Here is a 22,479-nt window from a genome sequence, read left to right on the forward strand (position 1 = left end):
TATTTCACATAAATTTATTGAAAAAATCTTTTAAATAAAATGCGTAATATTTTAATTAATTAAACTCATCTTTTGCGTTTATTAATATAATTTTTAAACAAGATTTGAATTCTTTAGATTTTTATTTAAACTATGTAGAAGAAATAGTTAGTAGCAATAATTTATTAAAAAAACCGACTTAAATCATAATATACGCGTCACATAAAAAAATATATCAATAAAATTGATATAAGACCACCTTGGAACTGAACGCAAAGCAATAAGAATTAATCGTTTTATAAACAACGACAAAAAATATACGCGCACATCCTACGTACACAATAAATATATGAATTTAAATTTATAGGTTATTAAAAAAATTGCTGGTTGACGGTAGAATAAATAGAATACCTAACATTTACTATTAAGTGATTATAAATATGCATACATTTTGAGTTCTCTACTAAAGTAGAGAACTAAAAATCGAAATTCAAACATCTCATTTATGTGTAAATCTTAAAACCACTAGAGAATATACGCAACTTCGTCAACTATTATTAATTGAAATTTAACATATTTAATTAGGTATTGGTTGTACAATATTCCGCTGCCTCGGTTCTCTATTCGAGCACGAGGGTTATCTTAGCAAAAAGTCTCACGTAGCGTAGAAAATTGGCAGTGCTTAGAATTATGATGTCATTCCATGTCTATAAAGTACGCTAAGTTATCAGAGGGACATTATTACATCTAAAAAACTCTAAACTCATTCGGATGTATCGTCCTATGGACAAAACAAAAGCACACTAAATGTTTACGTTTAGTATCTTAAAAATTAATAGCGTAAGCCGATTTTTGTCCCAGTGATTATGGGACGATAGCTCTTAAGGTCTTGAGCATGGACGTGGATGGATATAGAGGAAGGGGACGACCAAGAAACGGTAGATGGATGGTGTGAAAGACGATATGGCTGGAAAGATTGTTACTTGTGAGGTGATCTCAGACAGGGATATGGGATAAGGGCAGGGGGATGATGAGGATGACAAAATATTCTTGTTCATAAAATATTAGTTAGTTGGTATAAACAAAGATATCATCTAAATCAACTGCAAGAAAGCTACAATTAGCTGGGTTATATGTTCATTTAAGCCTCGCATTTGTTTTCATAGACGGGGTAAATAAATGTCATTTCTATCACCTCTCATAACCTCTCCACACGAAGTCAAAGCATGAATGAACTTTTAGAATTAAATCGGATGATTTTATAAAGATATAATTACATTTATAATTATTTGAATGCTCAAAATATATGTTTTCGAAATGTATTTCGACATTGACGGTGAAGTTGCACACCTAATGGTTACCTTCTGCTATGGAATACATATACATATAAATTAATGCCTTGTGCCTGTATTACAGGCTCTGTTATTAATTATACAGGCTCACTAACCATTTAAACCAGAACACAACAATGCAAAGTACTGATGTTTGTTGAAATGCGCATGTAAATTAATTACGATTTCAAAATTTGCTTCGACTTAAATTTGAAGTTTAATAATCAATGAATAAATTAAAAGTTGTTCTTAATTAAAACGTTAAATGTTGAGTATGAATTGTTTATCTTGTAATTAACATATATTGTCGTCGTTTTCTCGGTACAGAGAGAGGAGAAATTGCTAGCCATCGAAATGGGAGATATGAACAAACTCTCTTTTAAATGAAAATAAATATTGATTTGGTTATTTATAGCAACAAATAAATAAATGTTTTCATTTTATTCTATATAAATAAACGCTAAGGTTCGTTATTTGACCAAAGGAAAATTAATATCTGCCTATTCAAAATAATTGGCCTTGCCTTCTATAAAGCATATTATTTAAGAAAATATTGATTTGCTTAATTGAAAAAAGCTGTAAATTTCACCAGCTTAATATCAATCATTTTATCACTCAGATTCAGTATAACATTTACCGTAATATAAAATATTTTAAATATATTTTTTTCTTTTTAAGATTATTTTGTTTACTGTGGAAATGACGACAATCTTAGAAACGTAATAATTTAAAGAATGAATAAAATCTTATTGTGACAAATAGGAAACTTAAGGATTTGCATATATTTATGTTAATTCACATTATAAAAATAAAGAAACATTTAAACATTACTATAAATATTTTTTTGATTGAGGGCGTACGCTTGTGCAAGGATCGGGTGTCCGCTCTGGAAGTCCACCTCGGGCCTGGTAAGAGACGTCGCCGCGGCGTTCAACAGGTTTAAAGAAACGAGCCACAAGCTGCGCATATGACCCCGTTCATGCACTCGCGCCTCTTGGTGCTGCTTACGCTATTTCTCAATACAGAAACGCGAGCGTAAAACCACCCAAGTACTACAAAACTGACTAAAGTCGATACAAAAGCCTATGCATTTACTATGTTCGAGCAATATAAACAACTTTATTTATTATTATCGAATACAATTATAATAACGGATTTAATTGTAACTGAGTAAATACTTACGAATTATATTATTCAATAACAATGATGATTTTAACGTAAACATACAAGCAAGTATGCGTGTAATATGGAAAATCGTCTTTTATAATGATAGAAATATGGAATCGGTATTTAGGTTTCCGTTAATGAAATAAAGACTATTGCTTAAGTAAATGAGCCGAGATGGCCCAGTGTTTAGAACGCGTGCATCTTAACCGATGATTTCGGGTTCAAGCCCAGGCAGGCACCACTGAATTTTCAGATGCTTAATTTGTGTTTATAATTCATCTCGTGCTCAGCGGTGAAGGAAAACATCGTTAGGAAACCTGCATGTGTCTAATTTCAACGAAATTCTGCCACATGTGTATTCCATCAAGCCGCATTGGAGCAGTGTGGTGAATATGCTCCAAGCCTTCTCCTCAAAGGGAGAGGAGGCCCTAGCCCAGCAGTGGGATATTTACAGGCTGCTAATGTAATGTAAATGAACGAAAACGAAATTATACTTCTGTGAAATAGAGGTTGTATACAAGATTTAATTTACTTTTGGCCGTATATAATTATATTCAAGTTCCCTTTTGGTTTATCATTTTAGTAAGTGTTTCTGGCAGTTAATTAAAAATATAATGATAAATAAGTTGATTCATTGCCATTTATTTGATAGGGTTGTGAGTTGTTTGACCCTGGAAATAGAGTGCGGTGACCAGGGTGAAATGAGGAAATGTTCATTGCTAGTTACCAAAAAACTCTTAAGCCCAACGCACTACTGGTTGTAATATATAATAATATATGTAATTACAGAGGAATAAAAAGGAAAAGATGGTCCGAAAAAGGTGGTCCGACGACCTGGTGAAGTTCGCGGGAAGCCGCTGGTTGCGGGCTGCACAAGACCGGTCGCTGTGGCGATCTTTGGGGGAGGGCTATGTCCAGCACTTTGGGGAACGTCCTTCGGCTGAGAGATTATGAGATGAAAAAGAAAAAAAAAAAGAATTATACGTTAATCATATTTTGAAGGACGAATCAATAATTTACAGAAACTTTCACCTAATTGATCGTCGTTCACAATAAAGATTAATTGTCAATGTTCTAGATATTGTTGTAGGCATTTAATTTTATCATCAAAGGACTATTCTGCATCACAGTGACGACACAAGTGTAGGCGTTGTCTTTACGTAGACACATCGTCAATGTTGATCGTACGATACAGAATTAATGTTTCACACACATATGTATTCATAGACACATTTTTATCTACAATGCAATCGTATATAGCATAGTTAGTGTTGTTGAAACACTTTTGTGTGTGTGGGACCATGAACAGATCGCCAGTAAATCAATTCAATGCAAATTTATATCGACATGAATATAATTTTAATCATGCATCATATTGCTCTGTTGTAAGTTGTACTTAAATTATTGATGATAATTTTATTGATAATATCACTGTAAACAAACGCATATTATAATATAAACACGCTTTATTTTGTTATTTTCCTTAAGGGATTTTTTTTTAATATAAAACCTTATTCAAGTTATTTTGTTATCAATTATCATACTAAGTTTTTTTTTTGTAATCGATAGGATACTTTAAGTGGTATCGCCAATAGACATTGGAGTTGTAGGAAATATTACGTAGGCAATCCTTCACCAACCTTGGGAACTTATGTCCTATATCCTTCAAACCGGAACACAACGATATTGCTGATGTGGCAGAATAGCTTATGCGTGGGTGCTACCTATACGAGTGGCTAGAAAAAGTTTGTGTTTTATTAATAAATTAATTGAGTCATTAATATATTACTATATTTATCATTATAAGGGCATCCACATTTAACCTTATAGCGTACTATGAAATATATGAATACTTGAGAGCTTGTCAAAAATACTAAGATATGCCCAAAGACAATTATTACGTTTATTAATTAACTGCACGCATTCTTAACCAAATCTAATATCAAACAAATTAATGAATATATTTGATATATAATGATATATCAAATATATTTTTTTAGTAAAAACCAAGCAAGTTGATATGCACGAGACCCAAAAAAAATAACTAAACCACAAATCCCGAAAACTGTCCACAACATATCCCGCATTCAGGACAAAGCAAACAGTGACTACCATCAAATATAAAAGCCATTAAAATTCTTAAAAGATTATCAAAGTTTTCAAAGGTGCCCACGAAGTTGACTAAAAGGATATTTCATCAGCCATTACTCTCTTACTGGTGGAGTCTAATCAATCGATCATAATACTTTTGTCAGTTGAAAGAAAAGCAGCTCCGTGGAATTTGATTACATTCTTCGTAAACAACAATATTTCTATTAAAAACAATAAATGAGTGTCTATTTACACAATAAAAAAAATTCAACAATGTCAACTATACGTCTGAAATTTTAACTAATTTTAGTTTGGGTGTAAAAAACTATAAATAAACAAGGCGTTTCGTTTATTTGTATGTGTTTCGAGCGTTACCATCGGATTATTACAAAAAGTAGTCAGATACGCTACATAAAGAAGGTTACCAGATTAACTATAAAACATTTTATACAAAATTCGTACTTTATAATTCTTTTGTATGTATACATTTTATAAACTTTAAAACTAAGACCGATAAGCTAAAATTACGTTTATATAATACAATGACAATTATAAAATAATATGATACTCGTACCAACTTTATAATAAGGTTATCGAGAAGGTGTGTTATTTTCTACACAAGTCTATACCGCTAGAGATATAACAAAAATATAGTATAGTAGTATATAAATATGACTAAACATTTAAAAATAGAATATTTTGAAATTATTAAAAAAAAATTTCGATGACCTAGGTTTTTATAATTGGCCTCTAGTGTAGGTCATGTTTTGGGTGACATATACAATAGATTAAAAATTAATCTATTCTATATGTCGTAATTACTAGTAGACACTGCTGTACATCAACTTCTATACCGTTCAACTGATAGCCATGATAATTGGTATTTTAAGCACTGAGTATGTTTAAGTCAAGACGTATGGGATATAGTTTAAATACAAGTCATACAAGGCATTAGCTAGTATGTTATAAAAAAATGAAACTAAATCTGTTATCAGTTTATTAGATATTATAGCAATCTAATATGCTGTTTGGTGAACATACACCTTTCCTATTTACTCTCTCGTATGGCTCGGGTAATGTTTGCTCTGTAACCATACTCGACAACTTATACGAAGTGCTTGTTATAGTTCTATACACTCTGCAATACTGCGTAGTAATATCTGAGATTATTTAAGGCGTTTTAAAATACATACAATTGCTTTACACACACATACGCATATTTTTATATCCCCACAATTTAAAAGCTTTTACAACTGGATGCCAGAAAACGTTTAAAAATGTTCAATTTGTAAAATTAAAATCATTTTTTTCTTTTGTCAAGTTACTTTTTTAAATTAGATGGAAAGCTCCACCGTTTCAGAATGTAGATTCCTTCATAACTCGATAAGAAACTCTGACTGGGTCGTTATTCTTTTCAATATAATCCAATTATTATTATATCTTGCATGAAAATCAACGAATTCTATCCCACGTCTTTATTATATATGTAAATTTTTCATGTAAATAATCTTATTAATCAAAGTTTTATTTTAGCATAAGATCTAACTCTACTTAAACGATCGCATTTTCAAATAAATATATCAAGTTACTAACCTTTTTATGTAATATAATTATGATTTTTAAGGTAAAGGAAAAACCGCTGATACTCTTACAACGTATTGTATCTTTTCAGGTCTGGTCAGTCAGGCATATCTTTTCCAAACGATGATTGATTTTTGCAAGCCAATCAATAAACAAGTAACACTTCAATTAATTAAAGATTTTGACTTTACTTACAAAAACGATAACTATATCAAACCCTTAATCAAAGTGGGGATCAAAGTGAGCTACTTCATGAATTCCTTCCATACTTGGAAAGTTACGTTCAAAGCTTAATTAAGGTTAATAGGGACGGAATCGAAAATGTCTTTAATAATTTTATTGCAAATTGCGTTAAAGAATTTGTATATCGTCCGTTCAAGATTATAGATATATTTTTTTATTTAGCTTCTATTTGGTTATTTAATATTTCTTCAATCATGATCGGTATAATCATTTCTTCGATTCGATCAAAATCAAAATATACTTTAATCAAGTAGACTTTCCATCGTATCGTTACGAAAAGTAGCTACGCATAAACTACCAGATTAATGATAAAACATTTTATTAAAAAGATCGATTATAAACTTTACAACAACTACCGATAAGCTAAAATTAAGTTTATATAACATAAAGACAATTATCAAATATATATATATAAGAACTATATAATATAAGAACGCCGATTATCCGAATCGTTCGTAAGCATAATATAAAAAATTAAAACCAAGTAATTTTTGTTACGGCCTGATGGGGTTGCAACTTACTCTGATCGAGTTGTTCAAGTAAGCGTTATTGTAGAACTGTGTTTGTTAAACTTAATAAAGTTTATTCTATATGTGACAGTTCGTTTTTCTTTATTACCAGTCTATGTCTGATTATTCGAATTTTCGATTATCCGAATCGACCCCGAGAATTATTTCAATTAATTCGGATAAACGGCGTTCTACTGTAATATGATATCAACTTTATAATAAGGTTATCGAAAAGGTGTGTTACAGAAGGTTGTCTGACAATACAGTCAGTGTCGATTCAGCATTTTTTTTTTCAAAGAGCGCTTGATCCCCTATAAGTCGTTAAGTATAAAGTGGTAAAAAAAAATCAAGTCGTACTGAATAAATCAATCCGTTTATTTGCCATCTAGAGGTTATATTTTCGTGTGTTATTTATTAATTACCTATCTATTATTGAAATATACTAGACTATTGTCTTGTAATTGCTACTCTTGCTCGCTCTTTTTACTTGGTAGTATGGCTTTGTGCAAGCCCGTCTGGGTAGGTACCACCCACTCATCAGATTTCTACCGCCAAAATAATAGTATTCTGTATTGTTGTGTTCCGGTTAGAAGAGTGAGTGAATCACAGACACAAGGGACATAACATCTTAGTTCCTAAAGTTGGTGGCGCATAGGTGATGTAAGGAATGCTTAATATTTCTTACAGCGCCTTTGTCTATGGGTGGTGGTAACCACTTACCATCAGGTGGCCTATATGCTCGTCCGCCAACCAATGCTATAAAAAAAAACTCTTGCTACGTGGTTAATCCGGTACTCAATACAGTGTAGCAAAAGAAGTAATTTAACAGTTGTTAAATGGTCTAGTGCTGAGCTAAAATCTTTGCTCAATTTTGTAAAAAAAAAACGCATTGAGCACATTCCTTTCACGCATTATCATGATGTTTTCCTTCGCAACTGAGCATGAGATGAATCATAAACACAAATGAAGTAAATGAAAATTCAGTGAAGCTTACTTGGGTTTCAAAGTCAAGCTCAAAATCTTTATTCAATATAGAAACGTTACAATTTCTTATTGATTGTATTAATTTAAAATAATACCTCGAATCTGAGAAAGAAACTCAGCGAGACTTTTGCTTATTTGCATGTTATTGATGCAGCTGTTGTGTCATATTTTTAAAAGCTAGGCTTGCTAATTATTTAAATAACTTTAATTAAAAGCAACTATAGACTATAATGTCGGCTATTTTAAATCAAAATTTAGTAAGAACTGATTTTTAACTAAACGTAAAAGTAAAGCTATCATTAGTTCGGATGTAATGTACATATAACTGAGAAAAAAAGGCAAGAAAGTAAGTAGGTAATTTTTTTCTAATAAACTTACTATGTAAATGCACACAGGGTACCGTTTAATTGATAAAGAACCTTGGACGTAATAGCTAAGTGATGCATATGTAAATACAGCTACGTCAGAACTATCGATGTGTTTTTAAACTATATATACTCTCTGTTCGGAGTGTGTTACCGTTGACTACCTACATTTTACTGCGTATATGTGTGTTAAGCTAATGGGACGAGTAAAAGAAGTAAAAGCCTGTAAATGTCTCACTACTTGGCTAAGGCCTCGTTTGGTTTTATCACGACGCAGTTCGAGATGAATAATAAACACAAATTAAGCACGTGAAAATTGAGTGGTGCTCACCCGGCATGGAACACACAATCTTTGGTTGATTAAAACCCTGTAAGTTTTAACGGCTGAGCCATTTCCGCTCTATCGCGGCGAATAGGAAAGAGAAGAGAGGCCGAGATTAATCCAGCCTTGATTATGATGTCGTAAAATTTTTAAACCCTAATTCACATGTTCGACACATTCAATAATCACGGCTTTTAAAATAGGTATTGATTACCCTTAGTCACAATCCAGAGTCCGCATAGGTGACCCTCTGGCCCGCGTTATCGTCAACATGTTTTGAGAAATTAATTAAACGACTAATTAACGATTCGCCGACCGCCTTTTGTATCTTATAGTCACGTAATCTAAAGCAAGATATGCTTTAACTGAGTGTACAATATGCTTATTAATACGTGTTATACGGATTTAAAAAGTTATAATATGGGGTAACTATTTAAACAAGATTGTCTTCTTCTTTTGAATGTAAAATCTATGATGACGGAAAGAGACAAATCTGTGTAAACTAAACGCCCGCTAAACAACGCTTATTGCTAAATGAGTATGAAACCTATATTTTTTTATTACTACCTGGATATAATTACCTATAAAAAAGAAAGAAATCATTATTAATTCAGCTGTTTTTTTTAGAATGATATTTTTGTTTATCGAAAGCCGAAATTGTTTAATCTGTTTTTATGGAATAGTTATAGCTCATATCTTCTTGGATATCGAATTCGATTCTGTTTCATACGCTCATGTTTCTTATTGTCGCTTCATATGGTTACCTGTCTCCAGTGTTTCTTTAAATCAATAAAAGATCAATTTTAAAAGAAATAAGATAAGATTAAATTGTCAGATTATCACTATATCGCAATCGAATCGAAACGTCATCGATGCCGTTAAGCCGTTTTGCTATTCCAAATGCTATTAAACGATATAAATTTTTAGAATCGGCCCTCATTTACGATTAAACTGAGTTTTATTTTTGTAAGGGATAGTCGTAGTTGGATCGGAATATTATCGGGATCGTATTGTAACCAATATAAATAAGTAGATTTGGCTAACAGTTACGAATAAACTGAGTTTAATTTTTGTGAAAAATGTCGAAATTGTTTGTTGGAATAGAATCGGGAACGTATATAACTGTTATTTGTAAGTAGAATTGACCCCTTGATTCAACTTATTGGATTATCGTTACCCTTTCCAAAACCACGATACAGATACAAGAAAAATAATGATCTCCTTAGAGAGCTTTATTTGTATTCTGTCTGAGAAAAAAAACTGATCTACTTTGACGAGATATATCTAGTTTATTCAGAGACAAAGTTTACAGCCATCGTTCTTTTTATCATCTACGTTTTTATACTTTTCTTTTTCAATATAAAAAATGTATATAAATTCCATTATTGTTTTTTTCTAAGCAAACCGTTACATACAGATTTATAATATGCTATTGTAATTTCTTATCTAGATATCTAACTTTAATGATTAAATTGTTTGAATGAAATAGAAATGAGCTTGAATCTAGCGGCGTGTTGCATTAATGGTGTCTACTGAAAATACTCCATGAAGAAATACATATGAATCAACTTTGTTGTGTTGTGTTGTGTGTGTGTTGTTGTGTGTGTCAAATGTTAGCTGTGTCGAGGTCTAGTTATCTAAATTAAATAAAATAAACTAACATCCAATTTTGTATATACATTAAACAATACGATCTATCTGTTCATATGATTCATGTTACCGCATGTCCAAGGTTTTATTCTGATGGCGTTATTCAAATATTTATTTTACATTCTTAACTTACTTCTCATATTGTATAGTATAAGTACAAACTTAAATGAACTAATAATGATCGGATTTTTCACTACATAGTATCCTTGTGTATACTTATATCTTTAAAAATACGCAACGGATTTTGATGCTGTTTTTTTAATAGATAGAATAATTCAAGAGGACTCTCTTAGGGATAAACCCCAATAATTTTTTATCCATTACATTTTACGAGAAATAATGGCTTATTTAAGAATACATTTTTAGCAATATATAATTGATCCTTATTCAATTAAGTATCTTAAATACATTGTGCATTTAATATAGATTAATACAGCCCTTCACAGCATGTTATTTAAATTTATATTTTCGCTGATATAACAGATTTATAATGTAGGGACATAGCGGGTTGTAATGTCTAATGAAAAAAAGCCGTGAACGTTGTTTATAAAGACATTCTGTAGTATATTTAGTATCAGCATTGCACCCGTGCGAAGCCGGTGCGGTTCGCTAGTATTTATTATATAAAAATAATCGGTTGAGTCTGAAAATAAACGAATATTTTCCTTTATATTGGAATTCGCGATTAACCGATGTAATGAGAGACACTTGAATTCAGTACGATAAATGGATTTCGAATGAAGTAAAATAGAATCTAATTCCGAAGCGTAGGCGGAGCCCACGCGTTTATAATAAGAAAATTACCCTAAATAGTAAATAGGAATTGAAAAAGTCGGGATTATTAACTTACAACTACAATAAATTGTTAACTCTTATTATTTAGTATTCAAAGCGAATTGATGAATTAAGTAATTATCTTTTTATATCGTCTAAGATCCAAAGTGATATTGATGAAAACCTTTCAATTGAATTAAACACACTAACGTGAGCCGCACGTCATAAATCGCTGGTATTAAATCGCTGAGTCATGACGAATCGAACAAAAGCGATATTATTTGACCACAGTCAATGATGTTCTAGTAAGTTTATTAGAATATCAGATGCACAGATGCACTGTTAGAATGGCATTGCATTTAATCCCGGCTGCTGCATATGATGTCTTAAAAGAAAAACTCAATCACTTTTTATTGATCTGATCTGACCCGGGATTTGAACCTATGACCTTGAAAGTGCAGCCTTATAAGCTACTCGCTAGACCCAATGGGGCAGATAGCACTCTAATACAGAGATGATGTCACTTTCTCACTGATCGAACGATAAGGCTAGTAATTACTTAACCTTTAAATTGCTAAGCTCTTTAAATCTTTTTGGCACGTCTGCGTGGCTTTCACCCGTATGGGGATGAGGTGGAAGCCAGCTATGTCGTAATACTTTATTCTTCGACGTTCAAGTGTAAAGTGTTAACGCGTCATTGTAATTAAACGCCTAAGTGTGTGACAAGGCTGATAGTGCATTAGAAATGTCAAGATAAGAACACTGATGTATCTTACACGACCGTCTATACTAATTAATACTTGTTTATTCGTTCGTTGTGCGTTCAAGTAACGTTAATTCAATTAAATTGAAACGTTTTTACAGCTTTTACGTGTTCTTGCACTTGCACTTGCGTAAAGGTTTTAGGAATTGTATCAACGTACAATAGGTGATTGGTATTTGATAAAAAGTAATTAACCAGGTGACATTGCAACTGACGTTACCACAGGCATGATGGGATGGGTTACTTTTTTTATGATGTAGGTGGTCGTTTAAATGGGCCACCTGTTGGTATGTGATAACCACTGCCCATAGACAATGGCGCTGCAAAAAATATTAACTATTCCCTACATCGCCAATGTGCCACCACCGTTTTACGGTAGAATATCTGATGAGTGGGTGGTACCTACAGCCGGCTTGCACAAAGCCCTACCACCTAGTAAAATGTTTAAATTTAGAAAGTAACTAGGAAATATTGTTTTATTATTATCTGTGCGTTATTTTTATTAATAACATTGGTTCTGTTTGTATTTTTGTATATTATATTTTAGATAATTGTTAGTTTAATCAAAACGTGTTTTTATTTAAGTCTAGGTGATTGATGCTAGTCGAGAAATATCAGCCGTTAAGCGATCTGAATTGAGATGTCGCCTTCGACTACAAATTAACGAGTAATTGATCGTAAGGTCTCCCAGACTATCATGAGGATTTAATTATTATATGATATCTACGTAAGCCTAATCAAATCTGAACGCATTAAAACCAAATTTCAATGCATACTTATTTAAATATAATATAATTAAAATTGTTTTATTTGTAACTGGTATTTTCATCATGATCCACTTGATGTTAGGTGTTAAATGTAAAATGCATTAGTTTAACTAAAACTAATATATCGATATAATATATAATATCAATATATTATATCGTTACGAAATCATTTGAATGTTTCATGAATTTTGATATTTTTGAAATATAATATATACTTTATTTTAAAGTTGATGTATTAATATTAGTTAAACTAATTAATTTTACATTCAAAAATAAGTTTATTTGTAATATCAAACTGATTAAAACTACTTAACCAATATACATAAAACTAATACTAAGATAAGTTTCACATTAAGTAAAGCCGCTATATAGTTCCTTCAAAGTTCCTAGTTAGATTTTAAAATTCCAGCTTGTCCCGTAGCGTAACATCACGTTACTGTTTAATTAATTATAACTATGAAGTTAAGATACATTAAAAGATCAATTCATATTATAAAAAAGATATATAACTCATTATAATAAATTTTCTATTGTAACATAAAATAATTCTAAACTTCTTACAATATAAGATTCTGTTATAACCTATAATATATATATATATAAATATATAAATGAATTAAACATCGTTTCTCATAAATGATTTGAATTAAGAACAATAAATATTTCCCTTTGACTCGAAATTAAATTGGCATATAATAATAATTAATATGAAACGGACCTTAAATGAATCATTAGGAGAATTAAATTGACGAATTTTCGAGGATATTTTATTTCGTAACATCAAATTAAGACGATGAAAAAGAAACAAATAAGGGTCTATTTGTTTTATCTTTAATTAGTTATCGCCCGCCGCTTAGCTCGTATTTTAGAGGTTGATTGTCAGGTGTAAGATACAAAAAAAAAAATATGTTAATGGGTTCAAGCTTGTTTCATAGTTCGTCATATTCCGGTGTTTGGTCTTTAAAGCGTAACAGACAGAGTTACTTTCGCATTTATAATGTTAGTATAGATATTAAAACGATCTTCGATCGCATGTAAAAATAATTCAATGAATAGTAATAGTAGTAATAAAATTTTTCACTCAACTCTATGCTATGACTAGAATACACTGTTGAAACATTTGTCTTGTCTTTTTTGTACATATATTTCTCCTTGGTTTGAATAATTGATCGGTAATTAGATTTTAATTTTAGATCGTTTACTTTTCTGTGGTATAGCACCGGATATCCTGTGAGAGACAAACTCCATCCTTGCTTTTAAAATTGAATTTAAGTAACCTTTTTGGTATAGGTATATGACAATCTAAAAAAAATCTCTATACTTACGAGTAATAGAGGTATATATAGAATAAATATGTCCCTTCCTTATTGCCTTAATCCCTTGTGGCAAGTCTTGTAGTCTGTATAAATTATTGAATTTTCTAGTAAAGTGGAGAAGGTTTGGAGCTAATTTCATTATTAGCAAGTCAAATTAATCACATACAGGCCGTAGCAAATATTCCAAATTGTTTCTTTTTCGGAAAAATGCATATGTATAATTTTTAAGGCAGTAATAACGTAATTCTTACTGTGGACGGATTAAGGGGATACGACACTCTCCTAGATTGTTTTCTAAGGGTTTCTCTGAAAAAAAAATACACATTAAGCGAGTGGATCGGGCAAAGTGATGACTAAGGGACGCAACGAATTACTCATACACATACACTTACTCATACCTACTATTTTCTGATTTTCGTGAATAGGATATGTTTTGTATAAGATTTTAAATTAACATGGTTATTTTTATTACTAACAGTATTTAAAACGGGATATTTACCGTAGTTAGAGACTCGTGAACAAGACATTCGTAGATAATGTCGAAATATCGAGCTCCACCAAATAAAAATAAAAAACATGGTAAATATCCCGTTTTAAATACTGTTAGGATATGTTTTTCCTAATTTATGAACAATATTTTATTTTTTGTGGAACGTGTTAAGAACGGAACCGCTACTAGAAATATTGCCAACAATTTCCCAAGATTATTATTTTGTGCAGTAATTACGAGTATTTTAAAGTTTTTATCTCTATTTAATATAATGAACAAACAATAATATTGAATGTATGATGTTGTTAATATTTGGTACAATATCTTGAAATTTACATTCGTTAACGCAAGACAAAGTTCTTCAAGGCCAATAATACCCAAAATCATCCCTAACATCGAGATATTAAGATATTATTGTAATCGTAGCAAAATATTTATCGGCAAGACAGAATACACGGTGAAATTCCTAAACTAATTTAGAAAACCGCAGATTGTATCCAGTTATACTCACTATTAGGAAAATCATAATATATTAAATAAATACATCATTTATTAATAATCTAACTTTTGATGGAATAGAATTTTAAATGGTCACAATTGTATTCTAGTTAGTTAGTACATTTTGACCTTTGTTTTTTTATTTATATTAACTGATGAGTACCAATGAGTTGACACCCATACGAACTGACAACCTACAAGGACTGGACATACCACTGGGTCAATAAGACCCCGACCCACTGGGTCAAAACCCATTGACACGGTAGCCGTTAGTTATCGCTGAGGAAAAGCCCAGGCAAAGAGGTGTACCTTGAGGCCCTAGGAACTCTCTATCACGTTTCTGCTACGTTCATCCATACAACATTTTTAAAATATCTTATATTTATAAAACAAATATTAAATACCATAGACAATTAAATTCAATTATCTGACTCTTTAGTAATTGTTACATAATATCTTATGTATTTAATTGTTCAAGCAAAACGTATAATGTAATGTTTAGTGGTAACATACATATGTCAATGTAGTGTACATTGTAGGTTACGGCAATTATTACCTTGTCCTGCCACGAGGTCTGAAATTAGAGACGGATTCTTAAATCAGACTCTTAAGTCTGGAGGCCCCCGGGCAACAAAGGAGTAGAGGCCATAATTATTACTATACAAATTGATTTGAACATTTTCTTTTGTGTCAGTCAGATTTTTCAAAAATATGTTTAATCTTTGTAACATTACATTAAAATTGATGACTCATCGGAAGCTCTATTGCGGGGCCCCTCTCCTAGGAGGCCCCAGCGTAGATGCCCCAGTTGCCATTCCCCTAAGCCGGCAATATCTAAAATGCTGCAACAATTTGGTTTTTTTTGGTTCCCTCAAACCGGGACAAGGCATGATTTTCAAAGATAAACGAATAACTTTTAACAAACAAGTCCGTTTATTATTTTTTTATACAAAATAAATATTATATATTAGATTATTATACCATTAATACAAGAAATAAGAATAAACTTGTAACCCTACTTTCCGTTTGCATACGGTAAAGAGAGAGTTTTTGGGCAATGGTATACGCATATATAATAAGATACCGGGAAATGTACCCAATTTACCATTTACAAAATTTAAAAAGTTTATTAAAACTAAATTAATAAATAAATCTTATTATTCATTAAAAGAGTACTTTTTAGAAAAAAACGCGTGGATTTTGGCTCGGGTTCCATCACAGGACACTAATTATTGTAAAAATACAGCATTGTAAATCTGTTTATTTGAAAATAGTTATGCGAGTTTCTTGCCCTTTCTTCTCGCTGGCTGCCTTCCGAAACGGTGGTAGTATTTTAATATTAACGATTCAAAAACGCTTCGTTGTGAAGCTTACTTGAATAAACTTGATTTGATTTGATTTGATATACATAATATGTACCAATCGTGTATTCTAAAAAAAAAAAACAATATTCTTTGCCTAAATTCCATAAAATATTAATATAACTTTAATTTTCAATGTTCGTGATTCACAAAATATTTTAAATTTCAATAAGCATAATTTTGTATTTATTTGAATATATAAATATTGATTAGACCACTTTCGTTTATTTTATCATCACGATTTTAATTAAAGCCTCCCAAACAAAGATGGTCCAGTGGTTAGAATACTAATTTCAATATTCTTAAACGGGGTTTCGGGCAAGCACCGTTCTATCGGATTATGAGAGAGAAAATAGAGAGACTAGGGAATGACCTGTGTATGTGTGATGGACACACTTACATATACACTATAATATATCCTACGCTTCTAGTTAGTTTCCTTTAGGAATCGTTGGTGTGGCCGAAACAGCTAAGAGGACATTATTGCATAATTATTATAAGAATCCTATAAATATTGTATTTTTCACTAACGTTCTGTTTTATGAAAGACCTTTTTTCCTTACACACAGTCGCGTTTATTACTAAGTATGTCATATTCCCTACTTACATCTGTACTATTCTCACCATTCGTTCCGTGTACTTCTTATTTCTATGTCTGTACTTTTAATTCAATGTACGAAAGAAGTACACTGGTAGTCAGAGTATATACACTAGCGCTAACCACATGGCCAAAGTGGGTAGTTAAATAGCAGTATCCAGTATTGTTGTGTGGGTGACCATAGGCATAAGCGACATAACACCTTAGTTCCCAAGCTTAGTGGTGCATTGGCGATGTAAGAGGTTAATAACAAAATATCTTACAGTACCAATAAGGTGATGGTGATCACTTACCAAGTGGCCCATTTATTTGTCCGCCTACCTATATAATAAAAAGGGTAAATATCTATCCACTTCTAAGCTCACTGCTGTTTGATTGTTATATTTATAAGTTATATAAAATATGCACTAAACACAATCCTGATCCTCGATTACCACGCTAAACTTTTATCTAAGAATATCTACTTTTTATTTTAAAATTTATCAAAAGCTGACAATCGTATTCCCTTTGAATGCTTTACCAATTAAATAATTTTGTTAATTATTTTAATTTGAAGAGGGACATTTTAGTAATTATAAAGGAACTCTGCCTTTACACAATTATCAGAAAGGTTTCTCAAAATAATTTTGTTATCTTCTCAGATTTAAAATTATGTAATAAAAAATACTATTAATAAACACTGCCGGTTTATACATATTGTATTAATTTAAAACTACGAATTGAAAAAAAATTGTTTTATAGATTATAAAACAATCGGACAGCATAAAAAATAACGCAATAAATTCATTATTTAAAAGTTTAAAAATTGAATATTGTTCATCATTTCTTATCCCGACCATAATCATATTTCAGGCGAATGTGATACATCCTTTAACTAATCCTGTAAACTCCGTAAGTGATAGACTGAAAGTATGGAGCTTTTAGACACATCTTCAGTGTTAAATAAAATAAGAAATTTGCCACAGAACAGAGCTTTACTCTAGTAGCTTTCAACTGTATTTAAATTGTGGACACTAAATTTTAGTATGTTATACTACTACTACTACTGTTGCGCACTTATATTGACGATAGAGTGAGTTTAAAAATAGAAAATGATACTTTTTTAAATTATAACAGTGCAATGAGGAAAAGGTCACAAAACTTAGTCCATTGTGTGATAAAATAAAATGTAAAAACTAAACGAAAACGTAAAAAATAATAATTAAAGGAGTGGCTGTGCTTAGGTACCACGAAACAAGCACGGCCCCTTTAAAAAAATGTTTATCATATAGGTACATTATATGGAGTGGTATATTGTTTATGTTAAATTTTCTTTTAAAAGAGATTTTGATGCCGCCTTTAAGAACATTGCATTCCTTTAGGTATTAGGTAGTCGCTGAGGAACTTTTACTCTAATAGGTATTCGCTAATTATTATTATTAATAATAGAATTCAAAATATTACTTGCGATTTCCAAGACTAAATGCGCTTATTATTTTTTACATATATGTATATCTCTATGTTTTATATTCAATAATGAGTAATGCTATTTGTATTTTTAAGAAGTAAAAAATTGGTTTTCCAATGAACAAATAGCCAGCTTAGTCCCGCATTCAAAAAATATTTTAGGCATCATTATTCTTCAATTTACTAACTAATTTAAGGTCGCATCGACCTTTGTGTACCTAAATGTATAATTTGCTTGAAGCATAAATAGAAAGTTTTACGTTTATTCTTTTAAGAATCTGATTTAATTTTAATACATCTATTCGTTTTCTTGTAAAATTTAAATATTATTTGAATTTCTCGGCTTACTACTATGATATCCTTAAATCGCTCCGTTTATATTAATAAACCACATTAAAATCAGTTGCCTAGTTTAAAAGATCTGAGCGAAAAGACAGCGAAAAGCGACTTTGTTTTATACTATGTAGAGATTTTGAACTACTAATTACGAGAAGCTTCTTCCCTGTATTTAATTAATTATAATTATAAAACTACTTACTGCAACTAACGTTTTTAGTTTTCAACAAATGAAAAAATCATTTATCAAAATCAAATCAATGACAACTAAAAAATGCTTCGATAGACGTGTAAAGCCGCGTACGCAAATAAGTCGCAAAAAAAAAAAAATTGTAAAAGCATTCATTGCCCTGGGAGTTTTTGTGAGATTGATGAAATTTTATCTTGTTTTAAAATATATTCGCTGTCCGCCTCGGCAATAATGGATCAATTGTGTCTATTGGTTGAAGGTTATTTATCAACGAAATGAAATTGAGACATCAACGTTAAAGGATCGTCTGCTCGTATGTATTTATATTTATTGTACGTGGCAGTAATTGCACTTATGTTATAAATAAGGGAGCACGAAAAAAAATTATACCTATGTATGTGTGCAATATTCGAAAATTGAAATCTGTAAATGAAAACTATCTACGAATAAAAAAATACGCGTGCGTCACAAGGAATACGGCCAATTATTTAAATTATTGGTCGTTATTGTTTCGCGAAAAACTGTTTTTATGAATGTTGGCGAAGTCGCTATCGGATCTTTGGAAGTATAGTGTAGTAGCTAGTGAAATCGTGTTGTATTATATCTAAATACATATATATTAATCAAGAACTATCTGTGTGTAAATATAAAATATAGTAGAGCTATAATAATACCGCATGGACTAATAAATCTATAGTTATTTTATCTGTTCTCATTCTTCGATTGGAATGGAGTATTGATTAAGTATTTTACAAAACTACCCGTATAAATAAGTTATCAGATGTAACCTAATTTTATGGGTTGACACTTCTCATATAGACGTGTCGTGAATTTAATAACCCTAAACTGAGCAGCACTTTTAGAAGTTGCGAGTTTATATAATTAACGCAACATTTAGTTTCAGTAACCATGAACTTTTAAAAATATATAATGTTAAAAATACAAAAAAACTCAACATATTGAATTAAATACACAATTATTATTATCGTTCATAACAGTCATCAACTATTGTTCAAGAATTATATGAATTGTTTCTTAAATTTGTGACGCGTCACGATAAGGACCAACCCTTACGCAATATATAGTATGTACGTATATAAACTATGCTTTTGTTAATAAACGGATTACATTGACCAAGATTTTATTCTAAGAAGGCTAAAGGCACTGGTAATGTAGAAAATATGTTGACAATTTTGTTATATTTTGGAATATGTATTAACAACAAAAATGTTCCTTTTTAAATCAAAAACAACCCTTCTAATACAATTTTTAAAACTCTTTACTTTGCCTCCTTGCTCTTTGTTAAATTAAAAATAATTTATTGGCAATTCGAATTTAATAATTTTGGGCCATTAACATTTCTGGGTATGGGACCGGATTTCCTGTGAAGGACCAAACCACTTTCCTTTTTTAGACGTATGTAGGTACGTCGTACACTTGTTAAAGGGAATAAGTATTATTACATACAATAAAATAATCTAAGTTTTAATCTGAAATAAAATACTTGACCTTAAGACTTAACATATTTAATTTATAATAAGAAAATAACATATACACATTTATACATGTACATATATGAATATAAACTAATAAGTACTTATAATTAGTAATTGAATGATAGATTTTTGAATTATTGTAGTGCCTTACTACGGTTCTCTGTGTGCTAATAGAAAGTAACATTTTCCTTTAATGTAATTAAATTGAAATATATTATAAATCATGTTGAACGGTCTTTGAACTACCAACTCTGCTGAGCGTGAAATTCAACAGTTATCACTGAGCTCTCCTCAACGACTTTACAAATTTTGATGAAATAAAAAATTCAAATGTGTGCTTAATTGGATTTCCGGACGGTAAATATGGGACCGAGGAGGTGGTACTGTGATCGGATTAAATGGGAAATCGAAGGAAATAATTAATATGTAACTGAAACTTATTCTTTTAAAAAAATATATTGATTTTCGTTATATCTTTTGCGGTTATTAATAAATTTTATAAGTTCGGAGAGAGGAACGCTTTGATCCAAACCATCTGTTTTACGATAAATCATTTTTCCTGTTTTACGTTGAATTATGTTAAGATTTTGTAAAAAAAATCTGTCATCGGCAAGTTTTTAGATAATCACCGAATTGACATGTTCTTTATCGACCCGTCATACTATATTTATCGAACACAATCGAACATTTTCATAGAGAAAAAAGGTGTCGTCAAAACAAATCTACTTGGGAGCAGTTTGATATCAATCCTTTTAAAAAGGGACACTGTACTGTGAATTATACCTAAAGGTCGTACGTGTTTTCTTTATACAAATATATTTATTAAAGTTAGTAGTCGCCTAATGGTCGAAGTCGATTGTAAATTCGAGAAAAAAATATATCATTTTGAATGTTTAAAACATATAGAAGAAAATTCTATAATTATTGTCATTTTATTAATAAAACAACGTCGAAAGGTACCACAAAAACCTGTTCGGTTGACAAACAAAGTAGGAAAAGGTACTGAACTGTTTTGGCTTAACGTGATATTATAGATTTCCGTAGCCGAAACTACCGGATATCCGAAATAAAAATCTATCCGAAACCGTAACCAAATTCGATATGAAAAATGTTTATTATAATTTTATTTTTGTATCATATGATACTTAAAGACAGTAGCTAATATTGTTTTTTGATTATATCTAATACCAAATAGCCTACACATAAAGTCAAGCATTTACGTTGTAATTTTCTAAATAATTTCATATTCATACCTGAAACAATCCGAAACAATCGGATAATCCGTAATAATTTCGATCCAAAATTACATAACATCCTTGTTGTAATAATATAAAATACTCATTAGCAGCCCGTAAATGTCCCACTGCTGAGATAAAGGCCTCCTCTCCCTTTGAGGAGAAGGTTTGGAGCATATTCCACCACGCTGCTCCAATGCGGGTTGGCGGAATACACATGTGGCAGAATTTTCGTTGAAATTAGACACATGCAGGTTTCCTCACGATGTTTTCCGTCACCGCCGAGCACGAGATGAATTATAAACACAAATTAAGCACATGAAAATTCGGTGGTGCCTGCCTGGGTTTGAACCCGAAATCATCGGTTAAGATGCACGCGTTCTAACCACTGGGCCATCTCGGCTCATAAAATACTCATGTATAAGTATATAGATATATTTTAAATCACACAGAGCACTACTTACATTTACTCTTATAAGCAAATTGTATTTGATTTCATTTATTATATTTAATTTACAGTTGAAACACTTGCCTTCACTGGTGACAGGACTGGGCTGGTTCGTTTTTTGCCCAGAGGATCGGAATTGCGATTCAACGGGGAAATACTGCCACCATTCCACGTGGTCAAGATTAACTATTTTCAATTCATATTTTAAGGACTTAATATTAATGATTCTTATGTTAATAAAGCACCGATTATATTGATATAACAAAGAAATAATGAATTACTAACATACACTCAATGTAATTACTTCTAATATGTGTATATTTACAGTTGTAAGAGCATTAAAGGATCTAATTACTTGAGTTTTTGTTTACCTTACCTTGAACATTTCAAAAGGGATTAAAATTAAAAGGAATCTTTTCGTCTGTACTCACAAAGAAATCACAGAATAAATCAATCTTCTGTTCTCTAAGGTTCGAACTCTGAGAGAATTTCATAGAACCGTTTAGTGATATCGATATCAAAAGGCTAAGAAAAAATAA

At 31.0% G+C, this 22,479-nt stretch overlaps 1 protein-coding gene across 3 annotated transcripts in view; it reads right to left on the reverse strand.

Annotated features, from left to right (window-relative positions):
• LOC125070348 (adipokinetic hormone/corazonin-related peptide receptor variant I) overlaps nucleotides 1-22,479 on the reverse strand; it is a 52,769-nt gene that overhangs the window by 24,640 nt on the left and 5,650 nt on the right. Inside the window, exon 1 of one of the 3 annotated variants that reach the window (XM_047680178.1) lies at nucleotides 2,142-2,272. The exons of the other annotated variants lie outside the window; for them this stretch is intronic. The gene's annotated coding sequence lies outside the window, so the exon portion shown is untranslated. Of the gene's footprint in view, nucleotides 1-2,141; nucleotides 2,273-22,479 lie in introns of those variants that run through there. 3 annotated transcript variants of the gene reach the window in all.

This window comes from Vanessa atalanta, chromosome 17 (genome assembly GCF_905147765.1).
Source record: "Vanessa atalanta chromosome 17, ilVanAtal1.2, whole genome shotgun sequence".
NCBI lineage: Eukaryota > Metazoa > Arthropoda > Insecta > Lepidoptera > Nymphalidae > Vanessa > Vanessa atalanta.